Source organism: Parasteatoda tepidariorum, chromosome 1, assembly GCF_043381705.1.
Source record: "Parasteatoda tepidariorum isolate YZ-2023 chromosome 1, CAS_Ptep_4.0, whole genome shotgun sequence".
NCBI classification, from domain to species: domain Eukaryota; kingdom Metazoa; phylum Arthropoda; class Arachnida; order Araneae; family Theridiidae; genus Parasteatoda; species Parasteatoda tepidariorum.
Window position 1 is genome coordinate 30,204,285 of NC_092204.1, and position 9,711 is coordinate 30,213,995.

General features: G+C 31.0%; 1 long non-coding RNA gene and 1 other non-coding gene across 2 annotated transcripts in view; one reads left to right on the forward strand and one right to left on the reverse strand.

Annotated features, from left to right (window-relative positions):
- The window catches only part of LOC107445358 (uncharacterized), a 21,950-nt gene that overhangs the window by 6,717 nt on the left and 5,522 nt on the right, over nt 1-9,711 (forward strand). The window contains exons 2-3 of the long non-coding RNA XR_001584246.3: nt 4,259-4,354; nt 6,868-7,123. This is a non-coding gene — a long non-coding RNA (uncharacterized lncRNA). The remainder of the gene's footprint in view (nt 1-4,258; nt 4,355-6,867; nt 7,124-9,711) is intronic.
- Nucleotides 3,445-3,607, reverse strand: LOC122269659 (U1 spliceosomal RNA). Its single transcript, XR_006225310.1, has one exon. It is a non-coding gene; the product is annotated as a U1 spliceosomal RNA (small nuclear RNA).

The window sequence follows — 9,711 nt, forward strand, 5'->3', positions numbered from 1 at the left end:
GCGCCTTGCGTTGGTTAACCATTGAAAGATGTCTTTGAATTTTTAAAGCATTTTAGAACGCTTATTTCATCATTTTAAGCTTCTCAAAACATTTTATTTCGCATAGGCATACATAGTAAAATTTAGGGTCACGCTGTGTACCCCCTAAATCAGTGTTCCCCAACCTTTTTATCACCGCGGACCTGTCAACGTTTGATAATTTTACAGCGGCCCGCTGGGGGGGGGCGTCGATTGTTTATATTTTAGATTGATTAATTTTAATTTAATTGTATGTAAACATGCCATCAAAATAAAATAGTTACATCAAAAAAATACATATAAAGTGATTTAACATTTTAACTTGCTAACATTTTAACTTACTTAAATCAATTAGTCACGATCGGGAGAGTCTTCATTAGTTCTAATGTAAATTTCGCGCAGCGCTTTCGTGTTTTATTTATGATATTTACTGTTAGGATGATTGCTTTTTTTATTAAAACTAATTGAGAGAAAATAGTTGCAGTGGTTTTCTTTTTCTTTTCTTTTTTTTTACTTTTTAAAACATTAAAAAATTTATATCACTACTTTCGGAGGCCTCTTTTTTTAAATAAATAAAATTTTAATGGAACTATTTTTAATCTGGGAATTATTCTTTATTTTGGGGTATAAATCTAGGTAGTATTTAAATTCAGTTTCAATGAAATGGGCAGGCCCGGTAACATTTGATCCACGGACCGGGGGTTGGGGAACACTGCGACAACATCAAATATAGACCCATTTCAGCCCTTTCCCCACTATCACTCCATGAACCCTTTCGCGCCGACTGTCGCAAATACGTGTCAACATAAAACCGTATGAACCAGGGTAAAAAGATGAAACTGGTAATCAAATTAATTCTTTAGTAGTTTATTTGTGGGCGGAGTTATAATTGTTTGATTTATTTAATTCACCATTACTTTGTTCAAAATAAAACTATTTAGTTATACTTTGAACTAACATAGATTATATATATATATGATTTAACTAACAATAATTAAAGTAAAAGCAAAGTAAGTCTGTCAAATTAGAAACAACCGTTTTTTATTTAATTACATCCTGATTCTGATTTTGTACGAATGCTTTTAAGAATCACCCGTCCCCAAGGGGTTAATTTAATCTCATATAAACACTTGCAGTTTAAATTTAAAACACGACAATTCATCGGCACCGTGGTAGATATGAGCTATATTCTAATGTCTCGAATATGGTTTAAAAAAAAAAAATCTTTTACCGTTAATTGCATGAATTGTGTGAACCAGGGAGACATTTGATAAAAGTAACGCCTACTTTCTTCGGGAATTTTGATTTCAAATAAAGCGAAGTCATAAACCTTTAAAAAAATGGCTCAAGGAGTCAATAAAATTTCTTTGCCCCAATGAAGAAACATATGTTCTCTAGACATAAGCTGTTTAAGTTATGATAATCCTTGAAGAGTTCTCATACTTACTGAGTTACGTGTCCAGGAGCATATTCGTATGAAAATGTGGTGAATCAATTATGTTGGCAGATAGCTACCCATAAAGTGTTTGCGACTGAGATTCATTACCGCCAACTTTGTTGATTGAATTTTACACAGTTTCTTTTTCGAAATTTATTAAAAGAGTATTTTATTTTTTATCCAAAAATTTATTCATTATATTAAAGTGCAAATTAAAATATTTAATTAAGTTCGCTTGAAATTTAAAAAAAAATAATAATTTTTAAGCATCAATATATATTACAGAGCGAAAATTAAAAGCGATTTGTTTATAAAATATTGTTATGAAAATAATGCACCAAACCCGATATACGCGCTTCATCGGAAAAGCAGCAAAATTATCTGAATTTGGACATCAATATAAAATTTTATTGCAATGAAAATATACATATATGTTAACTACATTATAATCAATCAATTTAAGTAAACACATAAAAAATGGTAGCTATTTTACAAGTTAAAAATCAATTAAATCCATTCTATAACCTTTCGCGCTTTCGTTTAAATGCCTAAAAACGAATATAAAAGAATAAAAATCTTATTTGTGAAACGTAAAGGGTCCTCCTCTTATGAATTTTTCTTCACCTTCGTATGCGAAAATTTTTAATTTAATTTTATTGTACAAAACAAAGCTCATCAATCCACCTCCATAGTAAAAGACTGGGGCTAGAGTCTACTTGAGGCAAAATCGCCCCTGAATCACGTGACAAAGTTCTTTAGAACGAGGTTCTCTCTATGTAAGTCGCACCTCTAAGGTCACACGCCCAACTACTAAAAATTATGCATATGTATACGAGGTAAAAACGCAGTAGAAAGCTATGGATGGTGTTTTCAGTAGAAATGTAAACAATAACAATCTCCAGCTGTATGCCTGCTCTAGTTCCGGTTAGAAAGCTTGAAGCTGCCTACTACATGTTATTCTGCGAGGCGATATTTTCAAACGGATAATTTTGTTTTCAATAAAAGAAATAAATTAGATAATTTCTGAGCTCAAATCTGCCGTATTTCATAAGATATTATGTAATTGTATGAGTTTAAAGTGAAAATTTGTTTTAGTTATTTACAGATATATTGTTAAAAAAGATGACATGGTTGCTAGATTTTGAATAACTCGCTTTTTTGGCAACCTTGATTTGGCCTCTTTCCATTTGTNTTTCTCTCTTGATTTTCATATAGATTAAAATCTTTTAACTTGAAAAACTATATGGAACTGAAAACTACATTAAACATAGTTCTAAAGAAAAGTATCACGGAAATTTTTAAAAATATTTTTATTAAGTAAAAAGGAAAAATATTAAAAAAGTTTAAAATATCGTAGTACATTCCTATATAACTAAAAAGAGGAGGAGAGGGAAGGGAGAAGGGCTAAAGGCATGAAACCGGTCTCTCCCCAGATGGCGTATTCGAGTGTTGCGATCGCGAATATTTTCAAACGGATAATTTTGTTTTCAATAAAAGAAATAAATTAGATAATTTCTGAGCTCAAATCTGCCGTATTTCATAAGATATTATGTAATTGTATGAGTTTAAAGTGAAAATTTGTTTTACTTATTTAGAGATATATTGTTAAAAAAGATGACATGGTTGCTAGATTTTGAATAACTCGCTTTTTTGGCAACCTTGATTTGGCCTCTTTCCATTTGTTTATTACTGTTTGTTCGTGTTGCAAGCTGTGCACCATCTTATGTTAGTGTAAGCATATTGTTCGAGGAGCAAGATTAATTTATACATTATAATTCAGGTTCAAATTTGAAAGTTGGCATATATTATAACACGTTGTGAGCCAAATGGCTTTGAAATACATCGAGAAAAGTAACCCGGAAGTATAAGCGATATATAGCTTTCAGCGCTCCCTAGTGTAGGAAATATCATCCATTACCAGCCAGTCACACTGCAAGTTTAGAAGTATTGCTTTGAAAATTTTAAGAGTTCTTTCGTTATTATTTAGACAGGGACAGCGCGAACGCAGTCCCAACTACCAAAAATTGTGCACCCCAAGCAAACCACAATTTGTGGATGTGGCGAGCGTCAACCAATCTCAGTGCAATGATAGGTCTCTGCTCGGGGGAGCCTCCTATCTGATCAAGGCATACCCCAGTGCCAGGTAAGTATGCATTGTCCACGAGTTGGTAATATATGAGGATTATCATATCTTTATTTTCCTGGTAGTTGTAAATTTATGTTTAAGAAAATTTTTTTAAATATAAAAAGAAAGAAAAATGCGGAATATGATGTTGATATGGATTATATCCGCAAAAAGAAGGGATATAATCGTGTGACCTGATGACGAGATTATATCTTTGTTTTTTTATTTTAAATATAAGAAATTTTAGCGACTTTTCGCATTAATTTTAAAGATAGGAAAATTTTGGAGATAGATTGAAACATTGATAGGATGTCATATTTTCATAAAAACAGAATATTTTATGGAATACGTAATTCGCGATCGCAACGAACTATAGGGGGCGTTGTTGTNCGTACTCGAGCGTTGCGATCGCGAATTATTTTTTAAATTGTTCCGCCATCATATTAAAGCAAAACATTTAGCCGTTGTTTACAGAACACCTTCCAGTTAATTTCGATTGTTCATAAAAATAAAAAGAGTCTGCATCTGGAATGCTAACTGCGTTAAAAGAAACAATGCCAAAAAAATTGTTCAATGGATTTGCTTTGATTGTAATATTTTCTTTTTCTGGTCTTTCTCGGTTTTTAATTCCAAAGCTTTTCGAACATCTGTTAACAAATTTTGACTTTTTCTTTTAGGAAAACGCATAAAAGTTGAGCCAGCTTTTGCTGAGTTAGCCTTTTAGATAATGCTGCATGACAGAATTTCCAAAAAACGCGATTATGAATGCATTAGTAAGTAAAATTTTTTTCAATTCATTCTTATTTATAGTACGGAAATTAAATATTATACCTCTAAATCAGCGATTCCTATTTTTTTTTTCGGCTGCGGAGCCCTAAATAATCAACCTATTTTCTGCCAAGTATATAATAAATTAAGTTTATTAAGGTAACTGTGAACGCTGTAACCTATTAAAAACTATTTTTTAAATATTTAATCAGAGGAACGAAGATTGTTCATCCTTTTACCATTAGGATTTATTTCCGACAGTTAAATTTGCAATCCTCCTGATATATGTAGACTATTTATAATTTCTTTTTTTGTGTGTATACATGAATGAACAAAATAAGCCGAATTATGTTTAATTTCGATATGAAAATCGCAGCTAAAAATGGTTAATAGGGAAACATGTTCTTGTATTAAAGAATTATTTTATTTTGATTTGAAAAATGCGATAGGAAAAATACTGATGCAACGTTTTATAAATGCTTGTTCTTTTCATAATTTGTTCACTATATTGCTATTAGAAACATTATGCTTTTTTTTCCACAAATTCTACTTCTATTTCGTTGGTATTTTACTTAAAATAATTTTATAAAGGACATTGAGAAAATAAACAAATTATGAATTACGGGTTGGGTTTAAATATAATCAGAGGTTTAAAACTCATCACAAGTTTCAAAGCTCATCACTGATTATGAAAAGTACTAATCCAGGGAAGCCTTTTCACTCTTTCACTGAGCACAAGGGTTCCGCGGAATGTCATTTGGGAACCGCTACTCTAAACAATTAGTACATTAATAATCCAAATCCAGATGACAAGGGAACTCCTCGATCAAGTATTGGGAGAAATTTTCCTTTGTGGAGAACTTTTTGATGGAACTATAGTCTGTTCAACGAGAACTGATAGCGAAAGTAAACAAAGCGGCGTGCTATTTGGCGCAATACAGCTGTCTACTTGGCGCCGGAATAATGACAAATAGCGCCTATCAGACAAGCAAAAACTCTTATTTTTAGAGGGTTGTTTGTTTCGCCGTGGTGTCTTTTTGTAAGTGTTTCATGAGTAATATGGAAAATAAAGCGATGGATTTAAGTCCTCCTAAAAAACGACAGAAGAAATCTTACATAAGTAAAGCTGAGAAAGAAATAATATTGAACATTTACAAAACGGAAGTGCATTCAAAATAAATATCAATTCAAACGACGANACCGCTTAGGCTTAGTTCTGTCGGGTACATTTGTTACAAGTTTGAATATGTATGCACATGCTCTTTTGTTTTATAGATGTGCTATCTCTGTAAGCTAGAACAGGGGTTTCCAACTCACACATGGCCGGGGGCCGCAATTAAAAACACCAGTCAAATGGCGGGCCGCAACTTTATCAAAATTTTTCATAGGACTCTTTTATGTTTGAAGGAACATTAAATATTACTGTCAGATTTTTATAAAAAATTTTTTAACATTAAAAAGCAAAATAACAAACATTACAAATATTGCTTGTTACTTATCATTTTGAATCTTCTTTTAATTAGAAACTGAGTGACAAGATTTTTTGTATTCTTTTAAATTTAATTCTGTGATGAATTAAAATTTTTTTTTGACTTATTAAGAATTATAGCAACAACAAAAAAATTCTCGAGCATCTGAAATTTTTTTTTTTTATTTTCCGCTCATGCGAAATTCAAATCAAGGAATTTAAATAAAACATGATATTCATTCCCTCTTTTATACGTTTTAAAATTAACAAGTGTAAATATATTCGTCCAAAATGAGTGGTTTCAAAAAGAAAATTTCTGATACGCACATGCTAAATTCTATTCACAAAATACAAAAAGACGAAATAAAGAAGAGCAACATACACGATTATTTTTGTATTTAAATAAATATTTTCTCGGATGCAAAACCTGAAAAATAATTTTTTTTTGCTCCGTTGGTATGTTAAGTTTCACAGAAACGAAGAAATTAAGTTTTTTTAAACGAAGGAAAAGTATTTTAATCCCATATATAGATTTTTTACTAAAATTGTCCGCAAAAAAAAACAACTAAAATATTTTTCAGTTGTTTTCTGGTCACAAAAAAAAGGCTTCGTGGGCCAGATGCGACCCGCTGGCTGCCAGTTGGTAATCACTGAGCTAGAACATTACCATTGAGCTAAAGACGATAACTACCGCACCTCTTTCTTTTATTAAAGAACTTCTTGCATGGTTATAAAACGAGGTGCGCACTTTCGTAGACACAACTTACCGGTAAACCTAACAACCATATTTAGTTCGAAATGAGATATCTTAAATTGTTAAGTATGTTGTTAGCTTTAAATCAAAGCTTTTGTTTGTTACCATGTTAAAGTGTTTACCGTGTTTTAATTTTTTCCCAATTTTACTTTTAAACAGTCTTTAAAACTTAACACAATCAAAAAAATGTGCGTGTTTAATTTTCTACCATATTAAAAATATTTTGTTGTTGAGAGCAGCGGTCCACATGGAATCTCTGTTAGCTATATGTAAATATTTTCTTTTTCCTGTCATAGATATTCATGTTTAATACTTTCCTAATGGAAGCCATATTCAGCATTGGTTATGGATATGAACTTGCATCCGGAATCCAGTCAATTGATCATGCAGGATCCGAGGAAAGCTTAAGAACGGATTGGGGTCACTGGGGAAGAAAAACAGGATGGGATGGCAAAACAGGATATAAAGATTACCATAAAGATTACCAAAAAGATTACCATAAAGGTTACCACAAAGGATGGAAGAAAGGCGGTTTTTATGGTAAAGGTTGAGGTATGTTTCAATCCATTTTATCCATTCAAGAAAGGAAAAAGTGGTAGTATTTCATTTGTAGGACTTATTTTGCTGATGAAAGATCTAGTCCTAGCCCTGTCGGTTGTTCGGGGTACCTGAGTGGCCCTTTACCCCTTCATCTTGTGATGGTGGATCCATGTGGTGTTACCTTGAGGTCCTTTGTATTTAAGACCCCAGTTATTCACCGACGTTTCATATGTGCTACCGACTCGGTAGATAATTCGTTAATAAGAAACATTGGTCATTTTGTGACGAGATACAGGCTATACACATCTTTCTTTTTCGCGTGATTGAAATAAATATAATTTAATGTAATAATGATTTTGTGTAAGATCTTATAATCGAATTTGTGTAAAAAAATATTTATCGAAAAAAATGAATTTTTTTCATTGGTGCTTTGGGGAGCCCCCTCCACCCTAAATTCTGGTGCCCTACGTAAGTGCTTATTATGCTTAATGGTTAATCCCGCCCAGGATACAAAACTTCGATGGAAGAAATCGTATTGACTTCTACACGAATTTTTGATCTATTTTTATTCAAAATAATCGACATAACACAATCGTTATTAATAATCAGGATCGGTTTGGCTTGCTTATTTCTTTTTAAAGCATAATTTCTTATTAAAATTTTCTGACTTAATAATTATTAAGTAGAAATAGTTCAAAATATGAAGAAATGAGTAGCCGAAACTTGTGACTACTTGAAAAAAAAAATACCAACACAATCGTATCGTAAGCTTATAGATACTGATCTTATTGTATAATTAGGAGGCGTGATCACAATTTTTTTTTTCGGATTTTAATATATTTTATTATTAATGTCAAAATTTTAATTGTAAATTTAAATCATTATGTTTATTGAATACTGTGTCCGTCCATATTGTAGTCGTAAACAAGAAAGTACAAAAGGGAAAAACCTGAGCTATGCGAAGATAGCCCCCGAAAATGAGGAAATTCAAAAATTCAAACTGCATTCGTTTGACCATTTTTTGACCACAAATGACCACCTTTAAAATTTTTTNGCTATCTTCGCATAGCTAAAAACCTGACAGAATGAATTCAAAGAATTTGTTATTGAGTAGAATAGGTTAACCTCTCGGAAACCCGTTCTCATTATCTATAACAAAATTGCATGCTTTAGTCATGGCTGGCAGTTTTTCGAAATTGTTTTATTTATTTAACGTTGTCTCCTATTGAAATACTATTAGAAATGCCTTCTATAAGTCCAATGCTGAGGCAATGATTTTGGTAAAATATATTTTACCACTATATAATGATATAAAATTTTATACCTTTTAGTAAACTTTAATTCTCGTTTCCTTTAAAAGTAGGTGCAACAACCTGATTTTGTTCAAAGCTACCTCGTACGGGTGCTGCCTGTGCTGAGGTATATATAAGTACATAAATAAGCATGAGCTAAGAGGGGCCGGGAATGGAATGGAGATCCTCAGCTGGAAAATGAAACTGGGAAAGTTTTATTCCATGGACGTTCAATACCGTACCATGAACACTCGCTTGGAAACAGACATTCTACGATAACTCTCTCTAAGGGCGTGGCTAAAATTTAACCAATCACAAAATTTACTTAAGATTTTCTTTTTAAGTGAGGCAACATTAGTATGAGTGAAACGAAACTTAATGAGTTTATTAACATTATACGTTTACGAAGTGAGCTTATGCTATTTGGATAATATTTTCGACTATTTATTGTTTTTTTTATAATGTTTTTTGCTTTAATTTGACTAAAAAAATATGAATGGCGAATACTTAAAAATATTCTTTAATTTATTATACATATAATTCTTTTATTATTAAAAACTGCCATATTTATCTTGTATAATTCATAGATTAAAACCATTTTTTCAGAATAAATATTTCTGACATATCCTTTAAAACGTTTTATTATTTGTCTTAAATATTCTTTTAAAAATACAACTTAAAATAATGCATGTATTTTAATGAGCTAAAGTACAGAATTTTGTGCCTGAGTACTGCATGTGGATAGATTACAAATTATACAAGTTTTTAAATCAAAACTAATTAACAGAAATAAATTAACTTAATTTCAAAAAGGTTCATTAGTTTTCATTTTAATTTTCAGCAATATGATTTAAGTTACTACTTTGCTCATTAATATGTTTTATTTGTTGTATTATTAAATTGATTGTTTTTACTGATAGTTAAATGAATATGTTCGCAAGAAATTAATTTATAGATTTAATTTCAGAAAGGTTCATTAGTTTTCAATTTAATTTTAACAATATGGCTTAAGTTACTACTTTGCTCATTACTTTGTTTTATTTGTTACATTATTAAAGTGATTGCTTTTACTGATAGTTAAATGAATATGTTCACAAGCAATTAATTTATAGATTTGTGTCATTTTTTTTCTTCGTGTTTTGTAAAATCATTTCACGAATGAAATACTTAAAATTCTATTTACTTTTCTAATTTTACTTTCTAATTATTCTATTTACTTTTCTCATTATTCTTTTTCGCATGTTTTATTGTAAATAAATTGTTTACTTTATAATACAGCCAAACCTCGATATCTCGAACTTGAAGGGA